The sequence below is a fragment of the Loxodonta africana genome, chromosome 22 (assembly GCF_030014295.1).
Source record: "Loxodonta africana isolate mLoxAfr1 chromosome 22, mLoxAfr1.hap2, whole genome shotgun sequence".
In the NCBI taxonomy this organism is placed as follows: domain Eukaryota; kingdom Metazoa; phylum Chordata; class Mammalia; order Proboscidea; family Elephantidae; genus Loxodonta; species Loxodonta africana.
Window position 1 is genome coordinate 65,839,882 of NC_087363.1, and position 18,557 is coordinate 65,858,438.

Sequence of the window (18,557 nt, forward strand, 5' to 3'; positions counted from 1 at the left end):
CAAGGGGATCTGCTCAAAGGATGGACAGGTTTCCTCTGAAGGCTTTCCCCCTCCTTCTGCTGCTTCTTAAGGACTGTACTCAGGACTTGCTGTCAGCCCAAGGAGAACAATGCCTTTGGTTCTCCCAGGGTGAACAGCCTCCAAGGAGAACAATGCCTTTGGTTCTCCCAGGGTGCAGCCAGGGCAAGTGAATAGGCTCAGTGAACGGACGGAAACTGCCCCTGGCAGCCACACAGACTGCCACACAAGTGGCTCCAGACACCAGGGAGCCAGGAACTGGTGACTTCATTGGGCCTGGCTCAACTGGCATGAGCTTTGCCCAGAGGTGGAGGGAGGGAGAAGAAAAGAGGCAACCCCTGGGAGAAAGCACGGCCCTGGAGAAAGACAGTGATGCATGGTGGGAAGCAGAGGCCTGGTTTTATCACCAGCTAGCCAAGGGCTTTCTCATTGATAAACTAAATCAGGTAGACCAGACAGCTGTGTGGTATGGCCACCCCCTCCCCCCAGCCCGCCAACTCTTTTAAGTGGGACATGCTGGAGCCATTAGGCAGCACAGCCTTTCAATGCATAGGATTTGGGACGAAAAGAAAGAAGGAAAAGTCCACATTTTGTTTCCGACCTTAAAGTGTCCTTATGACTTTTATTCAGGCCTGGAGTAAGAAAAGCAATTTTTCAATTCACACGGGTAGATGTTTTGCTGATATCTACAGGTGAGGACTAATGAGCAACATCATGACAGATGGAGAAAAGATGTTGTCAAGGATTTCATTTTACTTAGATCCACAATCAACACCTACGGAGGCAGTAGTCAAGAAATCAAAAGATGCGTTGTATTGGACAAATCTGCAAAAGACCTCTTTAAACTGTTAAAAAGCAAAGATGTCAGTCTTTAAACTGTTAAAAAGCAAAGATGTGAGTCGGAACTGACTCGAGGACACCTAACAACGACGACTGCTGGCTGTGTGCTGCCGTATCTGCTCCCTGTCTCTGGGATAGGCTTGGGCAATGGAAGCCTCTGCAGGAACCAGGAGGCTGGAGGAGAGGGTAGGCATACTTCACCCTTCTCCTGCTGGCCTTGGCCTCCAGCAACACCATCTTGCCCCTTCAGGCCTGGCTAGCAATGGTTTCCTGTGGCTGCTAGTCCCTGGGTCCCACTCTCAACATCCACTATTGGCTCCTGCGTCGCTGCCCACATATTCATAAAAAGTCCTTTCAAAATTTCAGCTGAACATGCCTTGTTTCCCACCTGACGCAACCTGCAGCCTCTACTCCCAAGGTGAAATCAAGACTGTGTGATGCAGTGGGAGGGACATGTGCCCAGGAGCCAGCAAACCTGGCCTTGATGTCAGCCCACTGCTTCTAAGATGCAGGGCCTTGGCGGGTTAGCACCGCTCAAGACCCTGGTCCATTATGGAAAATTCAAGCTAATAATACCTGCCCTTGGGCTTTTCATGATGATTAAAGAGAAGGAGCAAAGCACTCAGGATGCCAAGTTATGCAGTATGTACTCAATAAATGTAAGTGACCATTAATACTGGATGAGACCATGGAAGAAAGATTCTACCGGCCATAATTTCAGAACACCCCCTGTCTCCACCGCCTGCCTTGCTTAGGAGGCAGACATTTGGCCGGCTGGAGTTCCAACCCAACCAACTCCAAACCTGCGGTCCCCTTGCAAGGGCAAGAGGACAGGAGAGAAGTGCCAGCATGCCCCTCTTGGGCAAGCTGGAGGTCTTACTCTGAGCAGGCCTGATCACAGCCAACTCTTGGTCCACTCAAGTCACGGTGGACCGAGACACAGCCTTGGAAACCACATTTTAGGAGGGCCAAGACCAAGGTAGGTACACTAGTGGTACAGTGGTTAAAGTACTCAGCTGTTAACCAAAAGGTCAGTGGTTCAAATCTACCAGCCACTCCATGGGAGAAAGATGTGGCTGTCTGCCTCTGTTAAGATTTACAGCCTTGAAGACACTGTGAGGCAGCTCTACTCAGCCCTAAAAGGGTTGCTATGAGTCTCAATCAACTCTATGGCAAGAGGCTTGGATTTTGGTTTAAGGTCAAGGTCCTGCTGGGCACTGGTTCTCCCTCAGGCAGAGGCTGACGTACTAGGCAAGTAATTCTGGAAGAGCTCAAGGCCTGAGAGGAGGGCTAAGTGCTGTACATTACAGTTTATTAAACAGAGCTGCCCCCAGGGTGGGCGCTGCATCATGTCAGCAGTCAGGTAAAGGAGATCCCCACTTCCCGTCATCCAGCGAAGGGCTGAGATTTGGTTTCCAGGAGGCAGAAGCGAGGCAGAAGCGAGGCAGGAGCACCTCAATGGAGTGGCCGCCTGCGTCCTCCCCACTCTGCCTTCAGTCCCGTTACAGCCCTTTTCTTGAATCCACCACTCTTGGCTGGCCCACGCTTTTCTTCAACCCATTTCTCCACCCCCTGCTTTGGGAGGATTTATTCCAGAATGACCAAAGCCCATTTAACCTGTCCCTTCTTGCCTCCTGAATCCCCCAAACCCACAGAACACTGACGCAGCACTCAATCTGGGCTCAGGGGCTGTCTCCTGGACTATCCTCATCTTCTATTTGAGAACCACTGAGGTAAGCAAGCTTTTTCGTTTCAGGACCCCTTTACACTCTTAAACAATATGTTATTTGTGTTATCATGTAATGAGTTTATCACTATTTTTAGATGAAATATTTTACAATTTTCTCAGTTCTAATTTGTAATATGATAAATATACATACAACCCACATAAACTATTATTATTCGTTCTTAGAGGTGCTTGCGTGTTAAGGGGACAAAACCACGATCAAAGGCAGTACACAGTGGAATTTTAGGCACAGTATCACAGAAAGGGGCCTTTCTATATTTAAGGCCTTTCGTGTCCTCTCAAAATCACATTTTTTATTCATAAAAAGGAGTCCGGGGTGGTGCAAACTGCTAATGCGCTCAACTCCTAAGGGAGAGGTTGGAGGTTAGGGTCCGCCCAGAAGCACCTCAGAAGGAAGCCCCGGTGACCTGCTTCCAAAAAACCAGCACGGAAAACCCTGCAGACACAGCTCTCCTCGGACCCACGCGGCGTCGCTGTGAGCCGAAACCCCGCGGACGCAGCTCTCCTCTGACCCACGCGGGGTCGCTGTGAGCTGAAACTGACTGGACGGCAACTGGGGTCCATGAAGAAGATGGCCCTTAGCAGGAAATGATGGACCCACATGTGACTAACTGCTGGTGAACAGGTTTCAAAGGAACACTTTCAGTTCAGTGTGCCCCCCAGAAAAATGGAGTGCCTCGATCAGGTTTAGGGAGCTCTGCTCAAAATCCTTTCCAACCCTCCACCCCTTTCCCTCGAAGAATCACCAGACTGTAAGCATATTACAGACACCGGGAAGCTCCGCATCGCCAGACTGTAAGCATATTACAGACACCAAGAAGCTCCGCATCCAATGCACCCAGTTGTTCAGCCTAAACTTATTTGCACTTTAGGTTCTTTCGTTGTGCACCACGGATTTGTTTCTCAGAAGCTCTGCAGCACTCTGGAGACCGCCCTCCCAGGCATCCTGGCACCTCCGATTCCATTTGTGACACCAATTTTCACACCGGCCTGGCCAAGAAAATCCCAAGGGCAAGTCGATACACAGAGCTCCACGAGGGTACCTTCTGGCTAACTCAGTCACCTCCAGAGGTCCTGGGCACATGATGGTGTTCACAGACTCTGGCAGATGGACTGCAGGCCCGCCCTCCACTGCAGGGTAAGCTAAGAGGGAGAGCGGCATGGCTGATTGTCCACAGAGCCCAGTGTGCTCCTGCCTAGGGCTGGGGCCGGTGAGACCAAAGGCTCGGGGTCAGCACAGGGGCTGGTCAGCAGACCTGATTCTGTGGCCACACAGCACACCATCAGCAGTTGGCTGCAGTATATCAATATCTGCATGGGCAAATTGGCACTTACTGATGAAGATCAAAGACCACAGCCTTCAGTATGGATTACACCTCAACATAAAGAAAACAAAAATCATCACAACTGGACCAATAAGGAGCCCTGGTGGCACAGTGGTTAATAGCTACAGCTGCGAACCAAAAAATGGTCAGTAGCTTGAATCAACCAGCCACTCCTTGGAAACCCTGTGGGGCAGTTCTACTCTGTCCTATAGGGTTGCTATGAGTCAGAATCAACTTGATGGCAACGGGTTGTGTTTAGTTGGACCAATAAGCAACATCACGATAAGCGGAGAAAATACTGAAGTTGTAAAGGATTTAAAAATCAACGCCCACAGAAGCAGCAGTCAAGAAATCAAATGATGCATTATTGGGCAAATCTGCTGCAAAAGAGCTCTTTAAAGTATTAAAAAGTGAAGATGTCGCTTTAAGAACTAAGGTGCACCTGACCCAAGCCATGGTGTTTTCAATCTCCTCATATGCATGTGAAAGCTGGACAACGAATAACCAAGACCGAAGAAGAATCAATGCCTTTGAATTATGGTGTTGGAAAAGAATATTGACTATACCCACGGACTGCCAGAAGAACGAACAAATCTGTCTTGGAAGAAGTACAGCCAGAATGCTCCTCGGAAGCTCACATACTTTGGACATGTTGTCAGGAGGAACCAGTCCCTGGTGAAGGACATCATGCTTGGTAGAGGGTCATCGAAAAAGCGGAGACCCTCAACAAGATGGATTGACACAACAATGAGCTCAAGCATAATAACGATATTGAGGATGGCGCAGGACGGAGCAGTGTTTCATTCTGTTGTACATAGGGTCGCTAGGAGTCGGAACTGACTTGACGGCACCTAACAACAACAAACCGGCAAAACAGAATAAAAGTGGTGGCGGAGGGAGAGGGGAAAGAAATAGAGATTGTACAGGGGGTAATGTGGGGGCAGTGGTAGTTCAGTGGTAGCGTTCCTACCTTCCATGCAGGAGACCTGGGTTCAGTTCCCTGCCAACTCATCTTATCCGCAGCCACCACCCATCTGTCAGGGGAGGCTTTTATGTTGCTGAACAGGTTTCAGTGGAGCTTCCAGACTAAAATGTACTAGGAAGAAAGGCCTGATCATCTACTTCCAAAAATCAGCCAACAAAAACCCTATGGATCACAATGGTCCCATCTGCAACCGGTGGGGATGGCTCAGGTTGTGCATGGGTCGCCATGAGTCAGGGGCCAACTTGATGACAGCTAACAACAATACAGTTTACATCAGCCTGAAGACCACAGGTCAGGTTTCTAAACCACGTGGTCCCTGACTCTGCTGTCTGCCCTGGTCTTTGGAAGAACTATACTCTCTTCATCCTCATCTGGAGGTCTGAGCTCCACCTCATGGGCCCAAAACACAACAGTAGCGCCTCCACCGTCAGAGGAAAACAGCACCTGTGCATTTGGATATTGAAGCTCAAGTCAGTCCTCCTGGGTGAGGGAGGAGAGAAAGCACGGTCAGTAGGGGTGAGAGATTCATTCCCATATAAACAGTTTGCTGAGTTCTCCGACGAAGGGGAGATATTAACTACGTCAGTGCCCTCTGATCATCAGCCTTGGCGACGTCACAGAAGCAACAGGCATCCTTGGTGCTGCAGCTGACACTCAGCTGAATGTGATAACATCAGGAGCATCCCCGGCCCCCGAGACTCAGAGACCATTAGCGCAGGCAGGGACCGTAGGGGACGTGCCTCCCATAGCATCACTTACGGTGGAGGGACAGCAGACCTGAGAGGTTAGGTGTTAGGCCCCAGGTTGTGCGCCCAGTTCAGAAGCAGGTAACGGCCATAACATGGGTCTAGATTCCCGATCAGCGCTGGTTCTCCATGTGTGAGTGTGGTGGACACTGACCTCATAACCACGAGTGCAGGGAGAGAAGGAGAATGTATACACTTGCACACACTCACACACATGCACACGGGGGACTGCCTGGGGGCTCAGGGGCGGGGGTCGGCACACAGAGCTCTCCTGGGCCTGCCACGGGCTGCCTCACCTGTGCTCCTGCTCCAACCTGGGCCTGCCACGGGCTGCCTCACCTGCGCTCCCACACCAACTGGGCCTGCCACGGGCTGCCTCACCTGCGCTCCCACACCAACCTGGGCCTGCCACGGGCTGCCTCACCTGCGCTCCCACACCAACTGGGCCTGCCACGGGCTGCCTCACCTGCGCTCCCACACCGACTGGGCCTGCCACGGGCTGCCTCACCTGCGCTCCCACACCAACTGGGCCTGCCACGGGCTGCCTCACCTGCGCTCCCACACCAACCTGGGCCTGCCACGGGCTGCCTCACCTGTGCTCCCGCTCCAACCTGGGCCCCCTTGGCCAGCACCCTCAGGTAGGCAACGCCTGCCTGCACCCAGGCTGCCCAGGGCTGAAGGTGGGCAGTGGTGGGCAATGACTTGGGCCCAACTGGCTTTTGGAGGGGCAGGAGGAGGAGGGGCTGAGGTTCTACCGGGTGAGTGTAGGACTGTTGTTTCCTGAATGGAAGAGAAGGACAGCAATTTAGTGTGCGATCGGGGGTTTCATGCCCATGACCTCAGCTTGAGGTGTCCCTGGGCAGCAGGAAGACCTTCTGGTCCCAGCCCCAGGATGGGTACTCTGGTCAATCCCAGGTCTTGGTACACGTTAAGCCTCTCTGACCCTGATTTCTCCAAGATGCTACGTACAACACAGCATCACATTCAGATACAGTCTTTTGGCGGCGCGAGCCTACCCAGTGCACACAGGTATTACACATCAGCTCAGGGGCTAGGTAAACTTGGAATAACCCTGCTGAGACAGGAATGAGAGAGGGTCACACAGCCTCCAGGCCCCAGAGAGAGGGCCTTTTCTAGAGTCTCTGTCAGCAGATCTCTGCCTGGGAACACCCTGCACTGAGAAGGAGACAACATGGCTGACCCCGCCTCACCACCGCCCCAGTGCTGACAAGGGGAAAACAAGGCTGACCCCCACACCACCACCCCAGTGCTGACGAGGGGACTACCCCCCACACCACCACCCCAGTGCTGACAAGGGGACTACATGGCTGCCCCACACCACCACCCCAGTGTTAACAAGGGGACTACATGGCTGGCCCCTACACCACTACCCCAGTGCTGACAAGGGGAAAACAAGGCTGACCCCCACACCACCACCCCAGTGCTGACAAGGGGACTACCCCCCACACCACCACCCCAGTGTTAACAAGGGGACTACATGGCTGGCCCCTACACCACTACCCCAGTGCTGACAAGGGGACTACCCCCCACACCACCACCCCAGTGTTAACAAGGGGACTACATGGCTGGCCCCTACACCACTACCCCAGTGCTGACAAGGGGACTACCCCCCACACCACCACCCCAGTGTTAACAAGGGGACTACATGGCTGGCCCCTACACCACTACCCCAGTGCTGACAAGGGGACTACATGGCTGACCCCCCCAACACTGACAAAGGGACAACATGGCTCTCCCCCACCCCAGATCACCACCGCAGTGCTCAGAAGGAGACAGCATGGCTGACCCCCCACACCACCACCCCAGTGCTGACAAGGAGACAACATGGCTGACCCCCCCCACATCACCCCAGTACTGACAAGGGGACTACATGTCTGTCCCCCACAAAAACACTGACAAGGGGACTACATGGCCTCTCCCCTGTCCCCTGCACTGCACCTGGGATGTGGACACACCATGAAGGCAGCTTTTGCTGTGGCTCTCCTTGCTCCATCTCCAGCCCCTCCTGGGGTTCTTGGTCACAACCACCTATTCACTACTCTAAAACTACTCTAGGTGTTGGGAAAACTTCCCCTGAAATGGGAAGGTAGTGGTTTGTAAACGTTGCTGGTTCCCAGGGCCCTTTGACAATCCGATGAGATCAATAACTGAAGCACAGATACAAAAACTACCCTCTCTATCGGAAATAACTACAGGGCAGTTCTAATTCCTTGAAACCCGGCTACGAATGCACGCTCCACAGGGTCTCAAACACGCTCACAGCTTCTGTTCCTGAAGGGAGCCGCCTCCCCCCCCCAGCTTCCGACAGTGGCTATGTCCACACTGCGGCCTGAACTCCAAACCCAGAAGCTCCGACGGGCCCCCCGTGGGAGACCAGGGGCCGGGCACGGTCCTGCCCTGTGGCGAGCAAATCAGAAGCTGAGACTGCATCACCAGGCCTGGGCACTGCTCAGGTTTCCAAGGCCTACTTTTTCAATCTGAAAATTGTGCCTTGAATTTTTGCTACACTTTTCGGTAATTCTGCTATTTGAATCTGCTCAGGACCATTGAGGACACTCTCGCACCCGCGTGGGCAGTGCGGGACATCTGCAGCTCTGCCCCAGGGCCCTAGTTTGTTTCTTGGCAATCCTGAGCTGTTCAGCCCACTCTGGAGGGGCTCTCCTTCCCTAGGCCTCCAGCTCTGGACTCAGCGTGGGTGGGAGGGCTTTGGGCAATCTGGGAAGGGCTCTGTGCCCTGTCCCTGCTCTGAGGAGTGTGGGGTAGTGTCCAGGGCCATGGCTCCCTGGGGAGATGGGGGCATTCTGAGATGCGGATCACAGGAGCAGCTGCAAGCCTGCACTGTGGACAGCCGTGTTCAGCAGAGCAGGTGGGGCCAAGGCCATCTGTGAGTGGGTGTGACGGCTGCCTGAGCTCTGCTCCCAGCCCCTGCCTGCCTCCCCTTCCTGCTGGGTCTCTGTGGGCAGGTGGTGGTTGGCAGCATTTTGGTCATTCCCTCCTCTGGATACTGGTGGCTGCTGGCTGCCATGGGACTCCGACCACAGCACCCCTGTGGCTCCGTTGACTCAACGTGTCACCTGACACCACCCATGGGCACTTGGTGTGCAGGGCCAGTGAGACAGGTGTGGATGAGGTCAGGGGGGCCTCTGGCTGGGCAGGATCTGGTTCCACCACAGCCTGGTTTCCATGGTGCTGTCCTGAGTTCTCGCTCTTCTCACTCCATCACGAGGAAGGGGTGTGAGTTCTACTGGTTATCTGCCTCCTCTGATTAATGGGAAGATTCTCCATGGAAGAGGAAGAGGGGAGGAGGGGAAGCTGCAAAGGGGAACCAAGTGTCTCATTGCATAACAGATGTATTAGCTGAGTCCTTTCAAAGACAACCCTGAATCTCAGACCCAGGATTTACTTCTCCCAACAACAACAACAATTCTGGGAGTTAGGGGCCATAATAAAAGATCACAGCATCACACCTGAACTTTTTCTTGTGTTTTTAGTAAAGTGGCAACAACTCAACCAGAGGGCAATCAGGAAGAGACCATGCTTCTGGGGAGTCTAGAATTCCTCCTGTTTTCGATGTCTGCCACACAACCACCACCCCTGTGAGAGCTGGTTTATGGGTAGGTAGAAGTTGGCCATCTATTTGCGTGATGGTGCCAAAATCATGTTAGGGTTTGGAATGTTCCCTGCCTCCTTCCAAATATCTCATCTACTGATCCGTCTCTTTGATGACTCTATGCATTGTCTTCACTTGAAAGGCTTCACACCTCATTGCTCTTGGCCAACTTGCTGAAGGCTGGCCCTGACAGTAGGTGCTGAGGAACAGCTAGTCAGGAAGGTGCCATGAAGGGGAAGGGAGAACTGGAGAGATCTCCAGATTCCATTGTATGGAGTAAGTACACTGTGCCTCTACATAATTTTCCTTTTGTGCTTGCCTTGCTGGGTTTCTAGAATTGGCACGCCAAGGGGAGCACATTTTTTTCCCCGTTAGTATTCTGATTCATGCCACAACTTCAGCATCTATTGTTAGCTAAATTCATCATTTGCAAACCCTTTGCTGATTTCTAGAGTTAATTATCCCTCTTTTTTATGCACCTTGCACATTCCAACATTATAAAATTAGTGTATGCTGTGATTATTTCTTTACCTATCCTCCCTCTTCTTATTTATTCCTAGATCTCCCATACCCATACAGTTCCTGGCCCATGGTTCCCACTCCCTATGTGTTCAACAAAGTGCTCAAATGTGGTCCTTAAAAGAACACAGGGATACATCGATTTCATCAAAATTTAAAACCGAAGCTCTTTAAAAGGCACTGTTAAAAAAAAAAAAAAAAAAAAGACCAGTGGCAGACTAGAAGAAAATATTTGTAAAACATCTATCTGAAAAGGCTTCACCAAAGGAAAGTTACAGACGACAAATAAACACATGAAAAGATGCTTAACATCATGTCATTAAACAAAAAAAACCTAAACCCTTGCCATTGTGTTGATTCTGACTCACAGCAACCCTACAGGACAGAGTAGAACTGCCCCATAGAGTTTCCCAGGAGCACCTGATGGATTTGAACTGCTGACCTTTTGATTAGCAGCCATAGCTCTTAACCATTACACCACCAGGGTTTCCCGTATGTCCTTGGGGAAATGCAAGTAAAAACTGCAATAAGATACCGTCTTAGTTATCTAGTGCTGCTGTAACAGAAATACCACAAGTAGATGGCTTTAACAAATTTATTTCCTCACAGTTTAGGAGGCTAGAAGTCTAAAATCAGGGTGCCAGCTCTGGGGGAAGGCTTTCTCTGTCTGCTCTGGATGAAGGCCCTTGTCTCTTCTGAGCTTCTGCTCCTGGGTGATCTTCATGTGGCTTAGCATCTCTCTGCCCCATCTTTCCTCTGCCAGCTTGTTTAATCTCTTTTATATCTCTAAAGAGATTGACACTATTCCTGCCTCATTAACATAACAAAGACAACCCATTCCCAAATGGGATTATAACCACAGGCATCAATTCTGACTCATAGCAGCCCTACCTAGAGGACAGAGTAGAACTGCCCCATAGGGGTTCCAACGAGTGGCTGGTGGATTTGAACTGCCGACCTTTTGGTTAGCAGCTATAGCCTACAGCAGCTCTTAACCACTGCACCACCACAGGCGCAGAGGTTAGGATTTACAACACGAAATTCCATCCGTTATGGATACCAGTGCACGCCAATCAGACTAGCAAACCTTAAAACACACTGAGAACAGCGAGCGATGGCAAGGATGTGCAAGAACTGGGGCTCAGATACTGCTGATGGGAATGCAAAATGGTACAGCCAGTTTCGAGAGTAGTTTGATAGTTTCTTACGAAGTTAAATATACATTTTGCTATACAACCCAGGAATGCTGCTGTTAGGTATTTCCCCAAGAGAAATAAAAACTTATGTTCACACAAAAACCTGAGTGCAAATGTTTACAGTGGCTTTATTCATAGCTGTCAAAAGCTGAAATAATCCAAATGTCCTTTGGTTAATTAATAAACAAACCTGTACATCCATATACTACTACTTGGTAAAAATAAGATAAGAACTATTGGCATATGTAACAATATGGATGAATCTCAAATGCATTTTACTAAGAAACCAGACCAAAAAGACTACACATGGCAGTTTTCCATTTACGTGCCATTCTGGAAAAAGCAAAACTACAGGGGTCAGAAAATAAGATCAGTGGTTGCCAGGGACTGAGGATAAGAGAGGAGTTGACTACAAGGGGGCATTGAGGGAGTTCTGGGGTTGATGGAACTGTTCTCTATCTTAGTAGTGGCGGTGATTACACAACCGTACATGTTTGTGAAAACTCACAGAGCTGTATACCCCCCAAAAAGTGAATTTTACCCTATGGAAACTATAGGCCTCAGGAAGTCTGACTTTTTAAAAAAAGTGCTCTAACCTGAGTTGGGTGGGATCTGTGTGGGCCAGTGGGAGCCTTTGAGCCACTTCTTTTCGGCTTCAGGGATGGGTAGGGTGCTGGGGAAAATGCCTGAGCTTTGTAGTGGAGTTGCTGCCTTGGCTTGGGGCCCAAGACATAAGAAGCTGGCCCTCTCCCCTGGGCTCTGGAGTGGTCCCTGGTGAGCAGGGAAAAGGAGTCAGGTCTTGGGTCTGGGAGCCCTGAAGGCTCAGCAGCACTGTAGCACCCACTCACCCACCCTTCCGTGTCCCTAGCCAGCATGTGCCCCTGCTGGTGGGAAGGAGAGGGGCAGGAGAGTGCTAAAAGATTAGGCTGGGGAAAATGAAGATGATTCCACCCCGCTTCACAGAGGCTGAAGAGGGGTGGGGGAGTAGGTCCTACCTGCCTAGCCTCAGACTCAGCACCTCCGGGTGGAGACACTGGTTACCCGAGCTCCCTGGGGGGGCCCCAACACTTGATCCTTTGGTAGAGATGACACCCAGAGCAGCGCCTATGGCACTGGACAAGTCAGCCAGCCTGACTGTAATCCACACAGGGCTGCTGGTGGGGCTGAGTGCACAGACACCCACAGCTTCCTGCTGCCCTGGCCTGGCTAGCTGGCCAGGCTGCCAGGAGACCCTGGGGTCACAGAAGGGGCTCCCCTCCAGCCCGCCTCTCTCTGTGGGTCCCAGGTGTTTCTTTGTGACTGCACAATTTTCAGCGCTTGCTTCTGGGGCCCTTCACAGCTCTGCAGTGCTTCGATTCTCTCAGGAGGTCGCAGGCCTCCAAAGTCTACAATTCTCTTTCTGTTGGTGAGGGCAGTGTGGATGGGGCCACCCAACACTGCTCCCGCACGTGGGTGCACAGACAAGGAAGGGGGAGATCTGAGAGGTTCCAGGGGAGCTACCCTGGTCCCTCTGGGCCACAGGTCGTCCAAGTTAGCCTGTGGCCCAGGCCGGTCCCTTCCTTTTGGGCTCTGGAATATGTGTGATGCAGGGGCCAGGGTCATAAGACCCTGAGCAGTCACCTGGCCCAAGGGAGGAAAGGAGGGAGCCCAGGAAACGTCAGACATTCCTTGCCTTCCTAAGCCAAGTTTCCAGTGTGCTATCTGAGAGGCCCTGCCAAGGACAATGTGACATTTACATAACACCTGGTGAGCCTGCCCTGGTGACACAAGGGAGAGGCGGGGAGGGTGTGTCTTCTGGGCACACAGCCTGCCACTCAGCCCCAGGCCTGTGTTGTGTAAATGACAGCAAGGCCACCTGCTCTCTCAGATCACAGCTTGAAGCTTACCCCTCAGCCCTCCTTTCCTACCAGTGACCCACTGACCATCTACCCTTTCCTGAGGCAACTCATGTGACAAAATACCGATCAGCAGGGCCCCATGTGAACTATGTTTCAAGAGCCCTGGAGAGGGTAGCTCCTACCCCTAGGCAGACAGCTTCCAGAGGCCCTGCTCTGTCCACTCAAGGCACCCACTTGCTCTGTGCTCGCTCAAGGCCAGGCACCGGCCAGACTCAGGCCAGGCAGGACCCTGGAGGAGGAACGGGACCTGCCCTCATTAAATTACTGTGGGTGGACTGCAGCAAGGACTCTGGCTCTTCCCCTACCGACAGCTGCCCACTTATCACCTGACCCTCTGCTTAGACGTCAGCGAAACGGACAAGTCTCACGTAAACTATTTGACTCTTTCTCACTGGGCCTCAGGCTGATTTAGCTCCCACAGGGGCTCAAGGAGGTTCCCTTCACTGGTCTGAGCAGTGCTGAGGCAGACACCACAAACTTCCGCGCAGCTGGCAGTACTTTCAGGGGAAATGTAGCCTGCTCCTGGCCTTGCAGCAGCCGTAGCACCTACTGTTCCCGCGGTGCTGGGGAGCCCCAGGGCCCCATGGGGCAGGGAAGGGCCCCAGGAACAGCGCTACGCCATGGAGGCCTTACCGTGGTTGTGGCAGGGTGGCTGCTTGGTGGCCGGGGCGGGGGTATGGGTGGAGGGCTCTTTGGGCTTCTCTCTAGGGGGCTGTGCTCTGCAGGCCTGGGCTCCGGCCAGGCATTGTGCAACACGCAACGCGTCACATCTCCCTCAACTCAGAACAAGGGCCTGCTCTCCTTGCCTACGACCCTACACGGAGAGGACATCCTAGCCCCAGGTAACCGCAATTATGGAAGGTGTCTGGGTGCCCCCCCCTGCCACCTGCCATCATCAAACTTTCAAAACCTCAGGGTCTTGGATGTTAGAACCTCAGTCAGAAAAGTAAGTCTGAGGTCAAGGTGAGGGCAGGGCTGAGAAAACCTCCCCCTGCTTTTCACATCAGGTAAACTGAGCATGCCCCGTCACTCAGGCTACTGGGGTGGGAGAACTCTGAGCTCTCCTACCCCACTAGCCTGAGTGAGCCAGCAGAAGGGGCCTCCTGGGTGAGCCCGCCTACCCTGTGCAGGCCCAGCCCTCCTTTCCTGCTCACCTGCCACACATTCTTTGTAAGACAGATGAGAAAGGACCTTGGAGACCTCCCAGACCACAGGGGAGGAGTCAGAGGCCAGCAGCCCTGCAGACTGGTCCAGGGTACACAGGAGCTGAGGGGCCACTGAGAGCACATGGTGGGGAGGGCCTGGGAGCAACTGCCCAGACAGGTGGGCCAGCAGTGGAGGCTGCAGAGGGGCTACTCGAGGGAGTAGAGGGGGGACAAGATGGTACAGCCAGGCCACGGAGTGGCTCTACGCTGTCAGAGCAGAGGGCTCACACGGATGTCTGAGCTGACAGCTCAGGCGCTCATGGAGGGCCTTGGCAAGGAGAAGAAATGGGCTTTGCTCTGCGCCCACTGAGGTGCTAGGTGTGGCAGGAGCCGAGTCTCACCAGGGCCACCCTGTCACACTGCCCCATTCACAGGCACGTAGAGGGTGGATGAGCCAAGGAGACCTCCAAGAGGAGGCCACCGCACAGCTGGCCCAGAAGCAGTCAGAGCTGAAGTGTGGTGGGTGGTGAGATGAGTGGAGGGTTTAGGAGGGTGGTACCATGGGTGTGGGCTAGAGCGAGCCTGGTCGTCCCCTGCGTCCTAGCTTGCGCAGATGGGCACACAGCGATGCCAGCATTTTGGGGCACGGCAGTGTGACCCCCATGCCTCCAGGGCACAGCAGAACAGGTTGAGACAGTTGGTGGGCAGTGCCTGGCGGGCCCAGAACTAGTCCTAATGGGTCTCAACACCAAAGCCAGAAACGGCACATGATGGAACCTGCGTCCCCAGCCTTTTCAACTCGCTGACCCCTGATTCAGAGTCAGGCAGAGCCTAGCAGGATGTGCACCCAGGGTGGGAGTGTATGGGCAGATCTGTCTCATGGCCCCCACAGCTGAGGATGCAGTCTGCCTGCAGGAACTCAGGAGGCAGCAGATGGACACATGTGCAGCGTTCCTCCCACCCGGGGAGCTCAGCCCCTTGCGGTAGTCATTGTCTGGCCACAGCTGGGTCTGCCTGCAGCCTGGTGGGCAGTTCCGTACACACCGACTGCCTCCCTCCTCAGGTGCCTGCATTTCTCTGTTTCCTTGCTGAAGTGGTTTCTTTGGGAACCTGGGAGCCTGCTCGTCTGGTGTGCAGGACAGCCGGGAGAGCTGGGCACTTAGGAGGCAAACAGCCTGGCTCCCTGTTCCTTGGGGGCATGACTCTGAGAGTGCCCAGCACGCATCCTCAGAAGGCCCTGGTGAGACTGAGCACCAAGTGTCTGCACTGGAAGCCACTTCTGAGCAACCCCCCGTCCCTTGTCCCACCCCTGGCTTGTGCTTCCGGAGAACCCTTCCTTGTGCAGGGTCTGCATTTGGGGAGCAGACAACAGGATGTAGGATGACCAGCAGGCATCGACCCTCGTACCTGTGAAGAGGAGATAGCTCCAGACTTTGGGACTGGGCCTGGGAGTTCCCTCTGAGGCACCTAAAGATGCAGTATTTATTTACCCCCATGAAAACCTACCTCTTTGAGACGGCCCTATAATCAAGTCAGACTACAGTCAGATGGTTACTGGTAGAATCCAGTGAGTGAGCAGGGAAATAACCTGTAAGTCAGCCAAGCTGTCCCAGAAACTCTGGCTAGTACCCTACATGCCACAATTATGTTTGAGGCCGGGGCTTGCCCCCTTCTTCTCTGACCTCGATCCCTGCCCACACCAGGTGGTTTTCCCTTCACCTCATACCTGATATTCTAGTGGGTTTTCGTTGGCTCTCCTTGCAAACCCCAATGGACCTGTTACAATGGGAGCATGGCTATGTTAATCCTTAGGGACCCGGAGCCTCCCCTTGGATACAGCAGAAGGCTGCCATCCTCTCCTGTGTGAGGGCCCAGTAGACGGGCACGTGGCTGGCGGTGGGAGAGCCTCAGTGGTTTGTGTCCGCCACCTGCTGAGAAAGAGCCGCTAGGGGTTACCATGGGGAGATGGAGGAGCCTCTTCTTTGTTAGGGTTGAGATGGGGAGAAGTATTTTTGCTTTTATTGCCCCAGCAACTTTATTCATGCAAGGAGGCTTGTAGAAGGAGGTTCTCTTTCTACTGGAGATGCTTATTTTTCAATTAAGAAATGGTAAAGAACCTTTCAGACTGTTTTTGCTTTGAAATAATCAATTTATCAATGAGACAGTAAGTATTACCAGGGCACCTGCTGTCTAATTGTTTGGAAGAGACATAAGAGACATAAGCCTCAGTTTTTGTCCTTGGGAAACAAAACTGAGGGGACAGTCCGTACAGGGAGCACACGATTAAAGGCTGCCACATGCTCTGTTTTGGAAAAAGAAAAGGCGTTCATAAAACACTGAAAGTAAAACAAGGAGCCTGGTGCAGAAACTGCAGGCCGTGAACCTTCGGGGAGAGGGGAGGTGGGGTAGCGGGGGTTCTCGGAAGAGGGTGCTCTCGGAGAAATATTAGGATTGGGATAAACTGGGGGAGACTGGGGGGGCAGTGATCTGCCGCCATAGATGGTTATAAATTAGCACCCCCAAATTGCAAAAACAGTAAGCCCTTATAGGAGACTCCTATGCCTGCTCAGCCCCTCGCGCAGCCACACCGTCTGGGTGGTCGGTACTGAAGGCTTTCTGTGGACCAGGGATGCCCTGGCTGGAGCTGCAGAGTGCTTAGGGAAGTCCAGCTAGAGCAAGGCGGGTGGTAGCGGGCCAGGTCTGAACCCATCTGCCAGCCACCTGGCATGTGACTGGGAGGACGGAGCATGTGCCAAGCATGGTGCTCAGCAGCCCTAACCCTGGAAACAAAGAACCCTGGTCAGAGGAGGTTTCTCTGGCCTATCAGATACTACCTACCGTCAGGTACACCGCTGAACTTACAGCCAAATGCTGAATGCGTTTTTGATGAGTAGCAGGCTGACAAGAATTTGTAAAGGTTCTGATAAAATGTAAGCGTAAGAGGGCTATACTTTCAGCTGGCCCGAACAGAGGCCCTGTCGCCTGGAACTTGCACTGTGAAATGTTCAGGTTATCAAGCTGCTTCAGAAACCCCTAGGATATCAGAGTCAGCTGAGAATGCTAAGTTTTCTTTTCATTCCCACTGATAAGAGAAAAGCCAACTTCCTTTTGACTAACACCAAGAAATCAGAGGATTATCATATTCCTTTTTCTCAATCTGGTCATAACACACACACACACACACACACACACAGCACCTCCCCCCCCACACACACCCGCCCCCCCCCCCCCCACACACACTGTGAAAACCAGTTCAGACACAACTAAAATCACCCACCTCTGACACCGAATTGTGTGGTGGCTAACAAATGCCACACCACGTGCCAGCTGCACCTTATGTATGAAAATCTCAGCCTCCCTTCTCTTTTCAGTTGAGATTCCGGCTGCCCACACAGTGCCCCCCAGCCACTAAAGGCTGGGTCAGTGGGTACCAGCCACAAGCCTGGGAGTCCACATGACTCCTTCTACTTCAGACCAGCCAGCCCCCACTACTCCTTTGGGTCCCCTAATTCACTGGAATGACTCACAGAACTTATGGGAGACATCATACCTGTGATAAGTTTTAACATAACAAAAAATGATACAAAGAGACACATAGAGTGAAGTCTAGGAGGGGTCACAGCACAGAGCTTCCATGTCCCAAAGAGGGATGCGCTACCCTCTCCTGTGCATGGTCACCAACCAGGAAGCTCCATCTGAGCCTCAGGGCTCAGGGAGCTTATTGGCTCCCTCATGTGGCCATGATAGATTGCATTATACTTCTGTGGCTCGGGGCACGTCACTGAGGGAGCCTGAGGGGGATGCTGGGGGCAGTCAGTGAAGGAGCCCGGGGGGGTGGGTGCTGGGGCATGTTGCTGAGGGAGCCCGGGGGCGCTGGGGGCACGTCGGTGAGGGAGCCCAGGGAGGGGGGTGCTGGGGGCATGTCGGTGAGGGAGCCTGGGGGGAGGCGCTGGGGGCACGTCGGTGAGGGAGCCCAGGGGGTGCTGGGGGCACGTTGGTGAGGGAGCCCGGGGGGCGCTGGGGGCAGGTCAGTGAGGGAGCCCAGTGGGACGCTGGGGGCACGTCAGTGAAGAAGTCCCGGGGGTGCTGGGGGCACGTCAGTGAAGGAGCCCAGTGGGTGCTGGGGGCACATCAGTGAAGAAGCCCAGTCGGTGCTGGGGGCACATCAGTGAGGGAGCCCATGATGTGCTGGGGGCACGTCAGGAGAGCTGCCTTCCACAGACCAGGAAGCCACAGCTCAGTCCCAGCACTCAGGTGAAGCCCTAGTAGCTGAAACAGGGATCCTTACAGTTAGTCCAGTGTTCTGGTGTCTGGGAAGTTAGGGCTGTAGGTGGTATATTTTAGAAAGATTTCACCAAAACGGGACACTTGCATGGGTAAGTTTTAGCTCTTTTGAAAACTCGTTTATGAGGAAGAGTGCATGCCCTGGTGCTCTGATGGAGTGATTATTCTGTAGCAGGCATTGAGTGGTTTACAAATGTTAGCTGACCTCACTTCACAGCATACC

At 53.0% G+C, this 18,557-nt stretch overlaps 1 protein-coding gene across 5 annotated transcripts in view; it reads right to left on the reverse strand.

Moving 5' to 3' along the window:
- The window catches only part of PRKAG2 (protein kinase AMP-activated non-catalytic subunit gamma 2), a 421,068-nt gene that overhangs the window by 176,241 nt on the left and 226,270 nt on the right, over positions 1-18,557 (reverse strand). The window lies entirely within an intron of this gene.